General features: G+C 45.7%; 1 protein-coding gene across 2 annotated transcripts in view; it reads left to right on the forward strand.

Moving 5' to 3' along the window:
- Window positions 1–2,756: 2,756 nt before the first annotated feature.
- The window catches only part of LYN (LYN proto-oncogene, Src family tyrosine kinase), a 137,614-nt gene continuing 123,928 nt past the window's right edge, over window positions 2,757–16,442 (forward strand). Inside the window, exon 1 of one of the 2 annotated variants that reach the window (XM_025394508.1) lies at window positions 2,757–3,041. The gene's annotated coding sequence lies outside the window, so the exon portion shown is untranslated. The remainder of the gene's footprint in view (window positions 3,042–16,442) is intronic. The other variant, XM_025394509.1, reaches the window with a different exon arrangement.

Genomic DNA, 16,442 nt, shown 5'->3' on the forward strand with positions numbered 1-16,442 from the left:
GAGTTCACAGCCAATAGCATAGTAGCTCCTACCTGCAGGACGGTTCTCCAGCGGGCACACCACAGCCTCTGGTGCTTAGCAACAACAGATAGCACTTTAGTAAGCTCTACGCTTGGGACCATTTATTTTTTATTTTTATTTTTTTTTTTATGGGGAGGGGGATCTCACGATATTGCCCAGGCTGGTCTTGAACTCCTGAGCTCAAGCAATCCTCCCACCTCGGCCTCCCAAAGTGCTGGTATTATAGGCATGAGCCACTGCGCCCGGTCACTTGGGGGCCATTTTAAACAGCAAAATCACCAATGAAAAGCACAGAAGTGTGGAAAGCATAAACTAAATGGACAGCAAAAAGGATACAAGAAGGCAGAGAATCGCCTTGTCCCACTATAGCCGGGAGGGTGTGTGGGGGGCAAATCAAGATTTTTACTGCTCTGGGATGTGCGTGGCTATGAGTGACTAGGAAAACACCTCGAGCATTGATTTTGGGGTTACAAATAAATTTTAGCAAGTGGATAAATTCACAAACATGGTATCTGCAAAAATGAGGATACACTGTACGTAACATATTTCCAATACTTCCTTCTCTTGTCCCGACCATGGTATTCCTTCCTTTCTTCAAAGACCCACCTACTCTGTCAAGGAGCCTTAGTTGATTTGCACCCTGCCTCTGATCACTGCCTTCTGTACTCAATTGAGAGAAAACAGGTGAGATAAATCAGTCAATCAATCAATTAACCAATCAATCAATACTAATGAAGTATTTTAAATAACCCAACATAATTTCTGGGAGGTGCTTAGCATAATTTGTTGCGAAGCATAGTTTCTGGAATAGATAAATATAAAAAGCAGTGCCTTCCCAAAAGGAGTTTACCAGTAGTTGAGGAGAAAAGGCTAACATGGGCAAACAATGCTTAAAATTACCTAGGTCTAGCTTAAAAGAATGTTGCACACCATAAATGCTACAGATGCTTTAAAAAGTTGCCTATCAATAGGAGCTTTAAATAAAACTTTCCTGAGAAATAGAACTTTTATGGGATGTTAAGAAGGAAAGACAGATACGGAGAATGATTGAATGAAGTATTCAGCAAGTATAAATGCAGCCTAAGAAGTGGAAATTAGCATCGTATTTTTTTTTTCCAAATAAGAATGAAGAGATGAACTTAGTGAGGACACTTTCGTGAGGAGTTAGGGAGTTGGGGAGCTGGTGCAAGCTCAGGTCTGCCTGATGATGCTTTGTTCCTTACCCTGAGAGATGTCTTACCAAAAACACTGACAGATATTCCTGATAGATTAACCAATACCAAACGTTTTGAATCCTATTCTTATTAGCCACACACATTTAGCCAGGATCTGAAGGATTCCTCAGCAGCAGCAGATACTTTAATGTAGGGTGAATATATTTGAGAGGTCATTCTTAAGAAAAGTCCAGGCAAGAGGCCCTCAGGTAGTGAATTATTCCATAGGATTTTTTTTTTTTTTTTTTTTTTTTTTTTTTTTTTTTTTCATTTTTCCATTTTTCTCCATAGGATTCTTGACAGGTTTCAATTACACACCTTCCCATGGGTAACCCACCCCTTCTCTTCAGCAGTAAACTAACGACTACCTACCAGTGAACATCACAGGTATAAACCACCTTTCTTTTTTTCTTTGAAGGAATTAGTATGCAAACTTTAGTACTCCTTTCCTAGTAACAAATGACTGCTGTATCACATTGTGTCACAAGGCAGCTGCTTTGACTTATTGCTCTGTAGCTGGGGCCAGCCTCTTCAGAACATTGTTAATGAGAGAAAGGAAGTGCTTTGGGCAGTGTCTGGCCCATCAGGCCCTCTGTAAATGTTTGCTATTAATGCAAAGACCAAGTCTCCCACAGTGTCCAATTTGTTTCCTTGTAAATTTTTCAAGGTACTGCAATGCTGGGATCCCAGTGAACAGAATCTGGCGTAGAAGAAGTGGGTATCCACTGACCGAGCCTAATCTTACATCTTGGATTTGTAAGTGGCATTTGTTGAGTTGAACATGAGCTTAAGGACGCGGTCACACATTCTTTCAGCAAACACTGGTCAGGCACCTGCTACCTGCAAGCACTGCCCTGCATGCTGGGATGCAGCTGTAGTAGGAATGAAATAACGGCAGCATTCCTGCATGCGGCCAGTGCGTGCCCTGTACAGAAAGGTACACGAGATAGGCATCCTTACATCCATTGTCCTGGGAGGAAACTGAGGCTTTGAGAAACGGAGAACCTGCCGGGACCTTTGACTCCATGTCATCCCCTTCCACATCAATGCCCTGAACAGCCTCCTGTACACCCTTAAGGAACTTACCCGTATGATTATTAAGAACTCAACGAGACCCCGAGCATCACCTCGGCATATCGCGCGCGTCCTTTCTCTAGAGAACCCCAAATGTTGGAAGGCATCAGAGCGCACCTCCTCCGCTCCCGGGAGCACCCCCTTCCTAACACCTTGGGGATGGGTCGGAAGGAAAGGAAAGGAGACGCGAGAGGTATCGTCGATGTGCCTGCGAAGCCCAGGCTCCTCCGGAGATCCTTCCGTCCGTCCCTACAGTAGAAGGCTGGCCCAGGCTGTTCCACTCCCCGGAGCTGCAGACTGAGTCGCCAGGTTTCTGTGCCTTCAAAGCCCTGCGCGACGGCCACACCAAACACCCAAACCTTGGGCAGGGACCAAACGGTCACTTCCCCGCCCTCCGGGCTCGATATGCAAATCCGAGCACCAGGAAGTAGCTGGGACCTCTCGACCGAGCCCAGAGACAGCCAGTTCCTCTCCCGCCGCGCCGGGCCGCGCTGCCGCTCGCTCCCCGGCCGTGGCGCCTCCGGGCCCGACGCGCTGCAGCCTCCATCCCGCGGCAAGCGGGGCGGCCGCGCCAACCCCGGCCCCGCGCCAGCAGCCCCTCGCCGCGCGTCCCGCGTTCCCGGCCAGCAGCCTCCCGCTACGCAGGTCCTGCTGGGCCGCCCCGTCGCGCCCCCTGCTCTGAACTCAAGTCACCGTGGAGCTCCGCCACCCCGAAACTTTCACCGCGAGCGGGTGAGTCCTCTGCGCGAACCCAAGTGTGGGCGCGGGCACGCGGGCCGTGGGTGCAGGGGCCGCGGCTGTGCCACTAGCCAGAGTCCGGGCGCAGGGTCGACTCGGGGCCGGGGGCATCGGCGCGGCCCGCGGCGGCTTCCTGGCCGCACAGCCTCCGGGCCTCGGCGGCGAAGGCTCTCAGATGTCTTCAGCCGGCGGGTGACCGGGCCCGGGGGAGCCAGGGTGCGGGGACCGAGGCTCCGCAGGTGTCAGCGGCTGAGCCGCGCAGGGGAGTGCTGGGAGGTGCGGGCGCGGGGGCGGGCTCACCGCGGGTCCTTCCCGGCGAGGGCCCGAGGGCCGGCTGCTGTCCCCGCTCCGGCCGCTCCGCGCGCACGGCGGCGAAGCCCGTGCCCTTGCGGAGCGGGCGCGCGGCAGGGATACTGGAGACAACTCCTCGGATTGTGCAATCTGGTCTCCCCTCTGGACCCTGGGTCCCCTGGAAGTGGGAGATGGGGCTCGGCCGGCACCCTCTCGAGGCCCGCTTACAGCTGCCCTCCCTGGTGGCCCGGGGCAGGAGCGTGACGTCGAGGGTCTGCGGCGGAGGCTGGAGCTCACCCTCCCGCTGCGGCGCCTCTCGGCCTGCGGAGGAGCAGTCCGGTGCTTTTGCCGGCTGAGAGGAAGCGAGAGTTATTTTAAGAATTCAGGGGTTGCCTTTCCTTCGCCTTGGGGGAAGGGCCTAAGAGTCAGTTCCCACTTTCCTGCATTCTCTGGGCCCATGGTGGCATCTTTTGCTTGCGGTGCATTCGTAACTTTCCAACAGCCTGCCTGTCGTGTGAACTAGTGGTTGTATCTTCACTTCTTTGTATATCCGTGTGTGTTAATTATCCCAAATTCGCCCTTCTTCGCCGGCTCAGAATCCAGGCCTTGCACTTTTCTGGCTGTATATTTAGGGGACCGATTATTGAAATTCCCTGTTTGGGTTTCTTCATCTTTGAGAGAGCATATATACCTCAGGGACTGTTTAGTACACACAGAGACCCTAGTACATACCAAACATTTCATAAACGATGTTACTGTTATTTATTGCAGTGACTTCTATTCATATAAACGAGGCTTCTTGGTTCTTTGCAGCCTGGTGATATTGAACCTAAGACTACCATGTCTGATTTAGCCATCTGACCTTATTAGTAAATCTGCTTAATAAATACATGAGGGATTTGCTGTCCCAAAGCAGGGCCCAGTAGTCTGACTTGCCCTAAAGAACTAGCCAATAAACTGGTGGGCTACAGGGATGTTTTCTCTCTACAGCCAACAGCTAAAGCCATGCCCTGGGGAATAGGCACTGCAAGAGCCTAGGTCTTACTAAGCCCTTCTCTGTAAGAGTAAGCTTTGTTGGGAAAGGGTGGGATCCAGTTAGTCCCTCCATTCTCATTTGGAGGTAAGCAGGTAAGTGCTTTGAGACCTGAAGAAATTTCATTAGATCATAGAGTCTTTGGTGACTGGGTCTCTTTGGATGTGAATGTGTGGCCCTTTTGCTGAGTGAAGGATAGAGGGCAGCAGATGTAAGGGGAGAGAAAATTGGAGCCAGGAAACTTGGGTTTTGGCCTCTTCCATCATTTAATATACTGTGATTTGGGATAAACCACTTGGGTCATTTATTTAGCCAACATTTCCTTTATAGCAGCAGTCAGAGTTATATTGATTTGTCTGTAGGTTGATAGTCTGTATTCACCATTACAGTGGAAGCTCCATGAAAACCGCTTCATCTGTCTTGTCCAAAATGATAGCCCCAGTGCCTGGCACATAGTAGGTGCTCAGTTTGAGATTACTTGGAAGAAGGAATGAAGGCCTCCTGTGAGCTTGCCCTATGCAAAACTGAGGACATAGGGAGATGAAGAAATAGAGCTGGTCCCTAAAGTGTTTGAAGCCTACTGGCCCTTTCTGTTGTGGTTTCTAAAACGGGGATTTGAGAGGCTTTGTTGATTGTAAAGTTACCCAGCACTGAGTTACCCACATTTAGTGTTCTAAATGAAGAGTCTCCACTCAGCACCGCTCTTCTCTACTTATCACTGGAAGAGAAGTCCTGATGTGGGGTGGTTAAGATGTTTCCTGCAAAGGTAGTTGGCCCAATCCAGAAGACCCACATTATTTTAGAGTCATTGGTGTTACCAAGGTAGGTGGAAACTTTGTAATCCCGCCCCAGCCCCACCCCTCCAATAGCTTTCTTTTAGCAGAAAAGTGGTCCAGCACTGTTCAATGACTTTGAAAGCCTTTTACTTCTATCTGTAGTATTTGTTTTTAGAAATAAATCACCAAAAACATCTGAGATTCCAGTTGGTTCACATGACTATGTGTTGTAACTTAACAAAATTAAATCATATTATTAATGTACAAACCCATACTAACTTTATAAATAAGGCTACAATGTATCCATGCCCACAGCAGGGAACGTTGTTATAAGCTCACTCCTACTGATGATCTCAGTGATGCATGGATGAGTGTTAACATTGAAAGGCCACCACAATCATTAGTCAGCAATGATCAATGTCATATTGACAGCAGAGATAACCTCAGACCTTTTCTGGCTCTTCCTAGCGATGATGGTGAAAGTGTTAGCACCTTTCATTAGTTCAGGGCTCTGAAGTCTTCCTGAACTCGAATTTCATTTGAACCTCTTGTGGCTCCTATAGGATGGAGAAGGACAGATAAAGAAAAAGATTCAGGGGGTTGTCTAAGGTCACGGGCTTGGTTAAGTGGTACCATTAGGCGTAGTAGGTATGTTTTTTGACTCTTTCTACTTGTCCACCTTTGGACTTGTAGTGGGTGCTCAATTACAAATGCCTCTCAACTTACGATGATGCTGTGTCTCAATAAACCCAATCGTAAGTTGAAAATACTGAAAGTAGAAGATGCATTTAATACACTTAACCTACTAAACATCATAGATTAGTCTAACCTACCTTAAACATGGTCGAAACACTCACATTAGGCTACCGTTGGGCAAAATCATCTGACACAAAGCCTATTTTATAATAAAGTGTTGAATAGCTCATGTAATTTATTGAATACTGTATTAAAAGTGAAAAATGAAATTGTTGTATGGGTACTTGAAGTACACTTTTTACTGAATGCCTAATGCTTTTGCACCATTGTAAAGTTGAAAAATCGTTAAGTTGCGGACCATCTGTGCTTAAAAGCAAATAAATAGTTCATTTAACAAGCATTTTAAAAATGAAATCACGAGTTAATTTTCTTTTATCACTTGGTAATTTTCTGAACTAAGTGGCTAACTGCTCAGGACACAGCAGATGCACCATCAAGCTGAGCACTTAAAGCTATCTTCTAGAAATGAATTTCTGTGCTTTTTAGCACTGTTTCTTGCTTGGGGGTGGGAAAGAGTGGTCTCCAGTAACTGCTAAGATGACACCTATACTGGCTGCTATCCGAGCAGCTCTAGTGACTGTCTTGGGGGCAATCAGTTGCTTATTGGTTAATTACCTGAGTAATACTTTGCAAAGGACTTTCCCCTACCTCTGCTGGAAGTGTCTCCCTGTAAACTTTACCAGCCTCCTGTATGGTTGTTTTATCAGTGAGAGCATCATTCAAGTGAAAATATAAATTAAGGAGACAGGGCTCATAGGACGCACATGAAAACACCTGATCATTTTGAGTACCTGCTATGTGCAAGGCACTGTTCTAGGCCAACAATATAGATATACATTGCCTCCCATCTTTTAAGGCTGATAATGCAGAGAAGAACATGGAAGAGGAAGTTGGGGTTTTTTTCCAGTCAGAAATACTGAAAGATTTCTTACAGCTGCCTGGTTTCCTGATACTTAAATTGTGAAACTTTGAGTTCACTCCATTATCATTTCTAAAATTTATTTTGAATAAGTTCCCTTTCGGGGGAAACACCCACGTGTAGAAAATGGTATGGAAATCTGCCAATGGAGGGATTAGAAATTTTGTAACAGTTAGTTTAAAGACTTGAAGCTTATGAGGTTTTTGTTGTTGTTGTTTTGTTTGTTTCTTCTTTTTTGAGATGGAGACTCACTCTGTCGCCCAGCCTGGAGTGCAATGGTGCAATCTCAGCTCACTGCAATCTCCACCTCCTGGGTTCAAGCAATCCTCCCTGCCTTTGCCTCCCAAGTAGTTGGGATTACTTACAAGCATATGCCACCACACCCAGCTAATTTTTGTATTTTCTGTAGAAATGGGGTTTCACCATGTTGGCCAGGCTGGTCTTGAACTCCTGACCCCAAGTGATCCTCCCACCTCGGCCTCACAAAGTGCTGGGATTACAGGTGTGAGCTACTGCGCCTGGCCTCTCTGGGGTATCTTTGGCTTAAGTTAATTGGAAGGGCTCTCTTTATTTTTTATTATGCCTCCCACTGAAGAGACAGAGTTTTTGCTCCTGTCACCCAGGCTGGAGTGCTTTGGTGCGATCTCAGTTCACTGCACCTCCATCTCCCGGATTCAAGTGATTCTCCTGCCTCAGCCTCCCTAGTAACTGTGATTACAGGTGCCCACCACCACGCCTGGCTAATTTTCGTATTTTTAATAGAGATGGGGTTTCACCATGTTGGCCAGGCTGATCTCGAACTCCTGACCTTAGGTGATCTGCCTGCCTCGGCCTCCCAAACTGCTGGAATTACAGGTGTGAACCACCGTGCCTGGCCCTCTCTTGTAATTTAGAAGAGCAAGTTTAAATAATTATTTGGGATGATGTATTAAAAAGCCTCATCCATGGTGACAAGAGCAGGGCCCTGTAGTAGCCTTTGTTGTTTATCTTCTTCATCCTGTTCTGTACTTCATTTTCTCTCATTACTGAATTAGCTGGCAGCATTCCTTATTTGCCACAGAGCTATTTCTTGAAAGCTGTATTTACACTCAGGGTATAGTTTTCCTTGGTATAGAACTCTTCCATGGCATTGCTTTTTCACTGGGCTTTATTAACCCTCAGGCTTCCAGTATCCCTTCTTCTGCTCTCCCCAGTTCTTTCCCTATCATCTTACAAAGCCTTCTGCAACCAGGAATTGGCATGAGCTGACCGTGTAGGGGAAGAGATTGTCAGTTAATCTCATTATTGTGAATGCTCAGTGTTCAGAATGCTGCTACTTAAATGACATCCTATAGAACTGCATGAATTGGGATACATTTAAAGAACCATTTCAGTGGCTGTTTCTTGATAGTTGAGGCTCTGCTTTTGGGTTGTAGAACACTGGGAAGAAGTCTTCATAACTCAGAGAATTTTTTAGTTGGTCTCATTTCCTTTCTACAGTCCATGCTTCAGACAAACTTACGTATTGCTTGCCTGCCCACACCTTTCTGTGAGCATCTGAAATCTCACTCACTCCTCTTTATTGACACCAGACCATACTGGTTGGAAGCTTCTTTCTAGTCCCCGCCTTCCTGTCTCCGTTGGTAAAACACCTGGTGGAGAGGTCTTCGGTCGGTCTTTGGGCCTACCCTTGGGCGCTGGTACAGTGAGACTGGGGAGATGGGTGTGTGTTCATTCTACCTCCCACTGAAGCAATGATGTCATGTTGGTGTTTGTGCGTCTGGGTGCCCCCACTCTTCCTGTAAATGTTAACCCCCACAGAGGTGAGGGGAATGGAGAAGCTTGTCTCAGAGAGGCTCTCTGGAGAGGGAGGACCACTTCTGCTTTCCAGGGGGAAGCTGTGTCACGGAGAGCAGAACTGTAGCCCGATGCTGGACGGAGAAGGCCCCAGAGGAGGCAGGCAAGGAAGTGATACTTCCTCCTCCCCAGGCCCCAGGCCGGCCTGGGTCATTTGCCTGCAGCCCCACCTTCCTTACCACCCAAGGCTGCGTTTTCCTCGGGGTTCTTTCTACCCTCTGCTGCCTTCTGAATTTTCAGTTTGCCCTTAAGTGAGGGGTGGGGTAGGGGTGGGAGAGAGGAGGAGTCTGGAGTCATAGTGCAGAGCCTGCTTTGAAAGCCCACCCTGGCCATGCCTGACTTTTTCAGCAATGGAAAAAATGTACATTTTGAAATTCCCCGTCATGGAAAGTATTATGAAACTCTTGGGTAGATGTTTAGAAATCTTTAAATGTTCAGGCTACATAATAATTTTTAAATACTAACTATAATAATTCAGGACTATTTAAAAAATTGTTAAATTCCTTGTTAAATTCTTGGGATAGAACAGTGGCTGTCAAACATCTTCTTTTTCTTTTTTTTTTTTTTTGAGATGGAGTCTCGCTGTCACCCAGGCTGTAGTGCAGCGGTGCGATCTCCACTCACTGCAACCTCCACCTCCCAGGTTCAAGGGATTCTGCTGCCTCAGCCTCCCGAGTAGCTGGGATTACAGGCGTGCGCCACCACGCCCGGCTAATTTTTGTATTTTTAGTAGAGACGGGTTTCACCATGTTGGTCAGGCTGGTCTCGAACACCTGACCTCAGGTGATCTGCCCATCTCGGCCTCCCAAAGTGCTGGGACTACAGGCATGAGCCACGGTGCCCACCTGTTAAACTTATTTGACCACAACCCATAGCAAGAAACATTTTACCATGTGCTCAATAAGCATCTATCTGTAGACAAAACAAAATAGAAAAAGGAAAATACAATCTGGTGGAAGAGCCCCTCCCCTTAACTTGCTAGGGAATGTGGCCTGGAGCAGCTTTTCTGAGGTAGGCTTGGCCAACTCCATTAGAGTTTGTTCTTTGTTTGTTCTGATGCATAATAGATATACATAGTTTCAGGGCACATGTGATAATTTAATACATTCTTGTAATTTGTAAAGATTAAATCAGTGTATTTGAGATAGCCATCACCGTAAATATTTGTTTTCTTTTTAAATGCTAGAATCTTTTGAATTCTTCTAGCTGTTTTGAAATGCACGATAGTTAATTGTGAACTCTAGTCACCCTGCTAGGTCTTACTTCTTCTATCAAACAGTATGTTTGTATCCATTAATCAACATTTTTTCATCCCCCCCTTCCAATGCACAGAGGTGGGCAGTCCAGCAGGGAGGTTTATTAAACAAACACAAATTAAGTCACATTCATATAATGGGATGCTTTGTAAATATCTTAAAAGATAAAACGTTCAATTACAGTTACTAATATGAAAAACATTTTTTCAAAAGCCGAACAGGGCCAGGAGCAGTGGCTCTTGCCTGTAATTCCAGCACTTGGGGAGGGTGAGGCAGGAGGATTGCTTGGGCTCAGGAGTTCAAAATCAGCCTGTGCAACCCGGTGAGACCCTGTCTCAAACAAACAAACAACAACAAAAGAGCTGAACACAAACTAGTAGATGACATGTTACCATTTCTGAAATAAAATATTCATATATGGACACATCATCTATAAGCTCTGCATTTAAAACAATTTTTTTTTTTTTTTTTTTTTTTGAGACGGAGTCTTGCTCTGTCGCCGGGGCTGGAGTACAGTGGCCGGATCTCAGCTCACTGCAAGCTCCGCCTCCCGAGTTTACGCCATTCTCCTGCCTCAGCCTCCCAACTAGCTGGGACTACAGGCGCCCGTCACCTCGCCCGGCTAGTTTTTTGTATTTTTTTTTTAGTAGAGACGGGGTTTCACCGTGTTAGCCAGGATGGTCTCGATCTCCTGACCTCGTGATCTGCCCGTCTCGGCCTCCCAAAGTGCTGGGATTACAGGCTTGAGCCACCGCGCCCGGCCTTCAAACAATTTTTATACTACGGTCTTAATAGTGATTATTTCTGGTTGACAGTTGAATGCTGTTTTTTCTTTTATATATATATATATATATATATATTTTTTTTTTTTCCTGAGACAGAGTCTTGCTGCGTCATCCAGGCTGGAGTGTGATGGTGTGATCTCGGCTCACTGCAACCTCCCCCTCCCGGGTTCAAGTGATTCCTGTGCTTCAGCCTCCTGAGTAGCTGGGATTACAGGCACACACCACCACGTCCAGCTACTTTTTTTATTTTTAGTACAGATGGGGTTTTGCTCTGTTGGCCAGGTTGGTCTCGAGCTTCTGGCCTCAAGTTATCCGGCTGCCTCAGCCTCCCCAAATCCTGGGATTATAGGCATAAGTCATTGTGCCTAGCTCCTTATATGATTTTAAAATGTCAGGATATAAGCAGCAATGGAATGAAGCCAGTGGGACTGCAGAGGGCAGGTGGGAGCAGACAGGAACTTTGGAGCTAGAGTGGCTTGAAGGATGCTTGATGGATATAATTGTAAGAGTTCTGTCTCAGGAGAGCTGATGTGCTGTAAATGTAGTAAATAGACTATTTTCTTAAAGAACCTTCCACTGCTATGTTTAGTATTCAGTTTAGCAAACTTTTCCTGGGTAGCTACTGGGAGTCCCGCAGTGTTAGGAGTTGGGGTACAAGCCTGCTGTGTTGGTGGGAATCCTGAAGGGAGTCAGCCACACACCCTGGAAGAAGGGGCTTTCCTGAGAAAGGACAGCCCAACTGGGCATTACTGGAGCTTGTTCCAGAGAGGCAGTGGGAGGCTCCACCGGCAGGCTTGGAGGGTGCTTGGCCCTAATACTAAATGTTGGACTTCATGGCATCAATGAAGGAGAATCATTGGAGCCTTTTAGTATGAAGCTAAGTTTTTTGTCCATCACAGCCATCTTCTTGCCTAGACTCTTTTACAATATGGCATTTGTGACATAGCCAAGAGTGAAGACACATTGAACACTGACTTAATGCTTTGAGTAGGTGGAGAGTTGAATGACTCAAAGCTACTTCTCTAGAGATTAATTTGAAGCTAGAAAGTAACATTTATTTCTGTTTTCTGTGACAGCAATAGGCTTAAGCTTGTAATCGTTATCCACAAGAAGGTACTTGATACCTCCCCTAAGTGACCTGGAGAGTGACAGATACAGTAATGGGCACAATCCCTGGTTTTTTGTTGTTTTTAAGACAGAGTCTCACTCTGTCACCCAGGCTGGAGTGCAGTGGCGTGATTTCACTCACCAGGGATTTGGCCACCACACCTAGCCAAATACCTGGTTTTAAGCAAAATTTTAATATGGAGTTTATGGTTGTTAGTATAATGAAATGCGGCACCATAGCCGTTGATTTTTGTCTTTCAGAACCACACTGGCTTTTTGTATTGTTTCAAATTTGATAGATGCCCAATGTATATAACAAAATTTTTCCCTCATGTGTATTTATTTATTTGTTTGTTTATGTGTTTGTTTTGAGATGGGGTCTTGCTCTGTCGCCCAGGCTGAAGTGCAGTGGTGCAATCTCAGCTCACTGCATCCTCCGCCTCCTGGACCCAAGCCATCCTCTCACCTCAGTCCTGGGTAGCTAGGATTACAGACCCCGCCACCAGGCCTGCCTAATTTTTGTGTTTTTTTGGGAGGCCAAGGCGGGAGGATAACTTGAGCTCAGGAGTTTGAGACCAGGCTGCAATCCCAGGCTGGAGTGCAGTGGTGCAGTCGTAGCTCACTGCACCCTTGACCTCCTGGACAAAAGCCATCTTCCCACTTCAGCCTCCCAAGTAGCTGGGACTACAGGTGTGTGCCACTATGCCTGGCTTATTTTTTATAGAGATGGGGTTTGACCATGTTGGCCAGCCTGGTCTCAAACTCCTAAGCTCAAGGGATCCACCCACCTCAGCCTACCAAAGTGCTGGGATTACAGGCGTGAGCCACCGCAGCCAGCCCATGTATGTTTATCGAGTGGTGTATGTTAGTCATGATAGTGGGTGGTTTGGGGAAATACCAACATAAGTAAATGGGAGGTTTCTATCCTAGAGGAATTTGTTGTGCTCTGTTCTCTCTGGATTGTTCACAAACCAGAATGCTGATCAATGACTTTGCTGGGGTTGTGGGTGGGCAACTTGCTCAGGAGATCCCTGGCACCCAAATGAGAGCCCAGAAATCACTCTGAATGGTCAAAAGTAAGGCAGGGTAGGGCGGTAGAGCACAGGGTGTCGAATTAATTGCATGTGAGGGCTGAAATCCCAGGTCTGTCCCTTCCTAACTGTGGGCTGCTGCTGGCAAGGTGCTGGCCTTGCTAGCCTCAGAGTTCTCACGTTTAAACCTCAGCAGTTTGTTGTGAGTGTTCTAGGTTACAGTGGATTCCAAACTAGCCACAAGTGAAGCACATAGGTAAATGGTAGTCAGTGGTATTGTTATCAAAAGGAAGTTGCTTAGCTGGGTACAGCTAAGCAGCTGGGTGCAGCTCATACCTATAATCCCAGCACTTTGGGAGCCTGAGACGGGCGGATTGCTTAAAGCCAGGAGTTCAAGGCCAGACTGGGCAATAAAGTGAGAACCTGTCTCTATGGAAAAAAAAATAAGAATAAATAAAAACAAATAAAAATTACTCAGAGTGCCGTGATGTGAGCCTATAGTCTCAACTACTCAGGAGACTGAGGCAGGAGGATTGCTTGAGCCCAGGAGATTGAGGCTGCAGTGAGCAATGGTTACGCCACCACACTCCATCCTGGGTGACAGAGCAACAGCCTGTTTGTAGAATAATAATAACAATAATAAGAAAGTTGCTTAGGATGGCTACTATAAAAAATGAGAAATCATGATGAAATCATGTCATGTTGAAAAAGAACACAAAAACAAAAATCAGAAAATAACAAGTGGTGCCAAGGATGTGGAGAAACTGGAATCCTGTGCATTGTTGGTGGGAGTGTAAAATGCTACAGCTATGATGGAAAATCATATGGTAGTTCCTCAAAAAGTTAAACATAGAATTGCTATGTGATGCAGCAATGCTACTTCTGGGCATGTACCCCAAAGAACTGAATGTGGGGTCTCAGAGATGTTTGTATACTTGGGTTCATAGTAACATTATTCACAATAGCCAAGAATTAGAAGTAACTCATGTTCATCAATGGATGAAACAAAATGTGGTTTATACGTACATTGGAATTTTTTTTTCTTTTTTTGAAACAGGGTTTTACTCTGTCACCCAGGCTAGAATGCAGTGGAGCCATTACAGCTCACTACAGACTTGACTTCCTGGGCTCAGGTGATCCTCCCACCTCAGCCTCTTGAGTAGCTGGGACTACAGGTGCATGCCACCATGCCTGGCTAATTTTTTGTATTTTTTGTAGAAATAACGTTTTGCCATGTTGTCCAGGCTAATCTTGAACTCCTGGGCTCAAGTAATCTACCTGCTGTGGCCTCCCAAAGTGCTGGGATTGCAGGCATGAACCACCGTGCCCAGCCATACAATGGAATGTTATTCAGCCTTTAAAAAAAAGAAATGCTGGCTGGGCGCGGTGGCTCATGCCTGTAATCCCAGCACTTTGGGAGGCTGAGGTGGGCAGATCACCTGAGGTCGGCAGTTTGGCACCAGCCTGACCAACATGGAGAAACCCCATCTCTACTAAAAATACAAAATTAGTCGAACATGGTGGCGCATGCCTTTAATCCCAGCTACTCGGGAGGCTGAGGCAGAAGAATCACCTGAACCCGGGAGGCAGAGGTTGCAGTGAGCCGAGATCCTGCCACTGCACTCCAGCCAGCCAGGGCAACAAGAGTGAAACTCCATCTCAAAAAAAAAAAAAAAAAAAAAAAGGAAATGTTGACACATGGTACAACAAGGACAAAACTTGAGGACATCATGCTAAGTGAAATAAGCCAGACACAAAAGGACAAATACTGTATGAGTCCACTAATATGAAGTTCCTCAAATAGTCAAATTCATAGAGACAGAAAACAGAATGGTGTCTTCCAGGGACTTGATGGGGGAAGGAATGGGAAGTTACTGCTTAATGGATACAGAGTTTCAGTTTTACAAGATGAAGAGAGTTCTGGAGATGGATGGTGTGATAGTTATACAAGAATATGAATGTACTTAATGCCACTGAGTTATACACTTAAAATAGTTATGATATAAATTTTATATTGTGTTTATTTTACCACAACTTTAAAGAATGAAAAAAAAGTTGCTTGATGACAGAAATGTGTATAAATAGACAGAGGTGTCCTTGGGGATATTTCATTAAGTTTGATAAATTGCCCTTCTTCTGGCTGGGTATTTACCTACCAAGCAGGTGGGTGTTCACTTTTTTGGCAGAGAGGGGACAGGATCTTTACTCTTTGTCATTTAATACATTGCCACGTGGATTGCTGGCTGACAGTATATTGAAATGGCTGTGATGTGGGAGAGGGAATGATAATGGAGAAATTTACAAAGGCAGAGATCGTGGATTACAAAGTAAGGAGAAACTTCTAACAATCAAAGCTGCCTGCATGGGTCCTGGAGAAGGGTCCTTCTCCATCATTAAACGTTTGTCAGCAAAGGCTAAGAGATTCTTACAAGACCTTTTAGAAAAGGTTGCATTAAGGCAGGGCATGGTGGCTCACATCTGTAATCCCAGCACTTTAGGAGGCTGAGGCGGGCGGATCACGAGGCCAGGAGTTCAATACCAGCCTGGTCAACATAGTGAAACCCATCTCTTCTAAAAATACAAAAATTAGCCAGGTGTTGTGGCACGCACCTGTAGTCCCAGCTACTTGGGAGGCTGAGGCAGGAGAATCACTTGAACCCAGGAGGCAGAGGTTGCATTGAGCCGAGACCACACCATGGGACTCCTGCCTGGGCGACAGAGCAAGACTCCATCTCCAAAAAAAAAAAAAAAAGAAAGAAAGAAAGTTGCATTAGATGGCTGTAAAAGGTGCTTTCTGATTTGATGATACGGTTATGTTAATATTTCTAGCCATGCACTCATTGACTCTAAATTATATAATAAGAAAATATCTTTTTTTTTTTTGAAGCAGGGTCTTGCTCTGTCACCCAAGATGGAGTGCAGTGACACCATCATAGTTCATTGCAGCCTTGAACTCCTGGGCTCAAATGTTCCTCCCATCTCGGGATCCCAAATTCCTGGGATTACAAGCATGAGCCATTGTGCCTTGCCAAAGAAAGAATATTTCTGACAGAGTTCTTTCTAACAGGATTCGAGGGAATTTTTCAACAAGTTTTCCCAATGCGGGAGTGTGTGTGTATGTGTGTGTGTGGGTGTGTGTGTTTAAAATTTAAGTATAACACTTACGTAGAAAAGTGCAGAAAACAGAAGAATCTAGCCAAATGCAGAGTCTTGTGTAACCACCCCCAAGATCAAAAAGCAGAATGATGTTGACCCTCCCCCAAGCAGTACTCCCCTGAAAGGCATCTGCCATTCTGCTTCTAGTTTTTGTTTAGTTTCCAATGTAGGCTTTTAAACAATAAATTGTAGGGAATTGAAAAGCAGTACAAAGCCATTTGGTTTGGCAAATAAACAGATTTTCAAGCTGTGGGTTTGGCTACCACCGGCATCTCTCTGTGTGTGGAATTTACTTGCAATTCAACTGGAGAGCAAGACCTCTTCCTGTTTTACCCTGGCAATTCAGTTGCTAAAATTCTCACACATGAGTTTGATCTGAGCCTTATTTAAATACCTTTTTATTCATCCATTAATTAGTAAAATTAGTTGGCACAAGCCATATATAGCTG

The sequence above is a fragment of the Theropithecus gelada genome, chromosome 8 (assembly GCF_003255815.1).
Source record: "Theropithecus gelada isolate Dixy chromosome 8, Tgel_1.0, whole genome shotgun sequence".
NCBI classification, from domain to species: domain Eukaryota; kingdom Metazoa; phylum Chordata; class Mammalia; order Primates; family Cercopithecidae; genus Theropithecus; species Theropithecus gelada.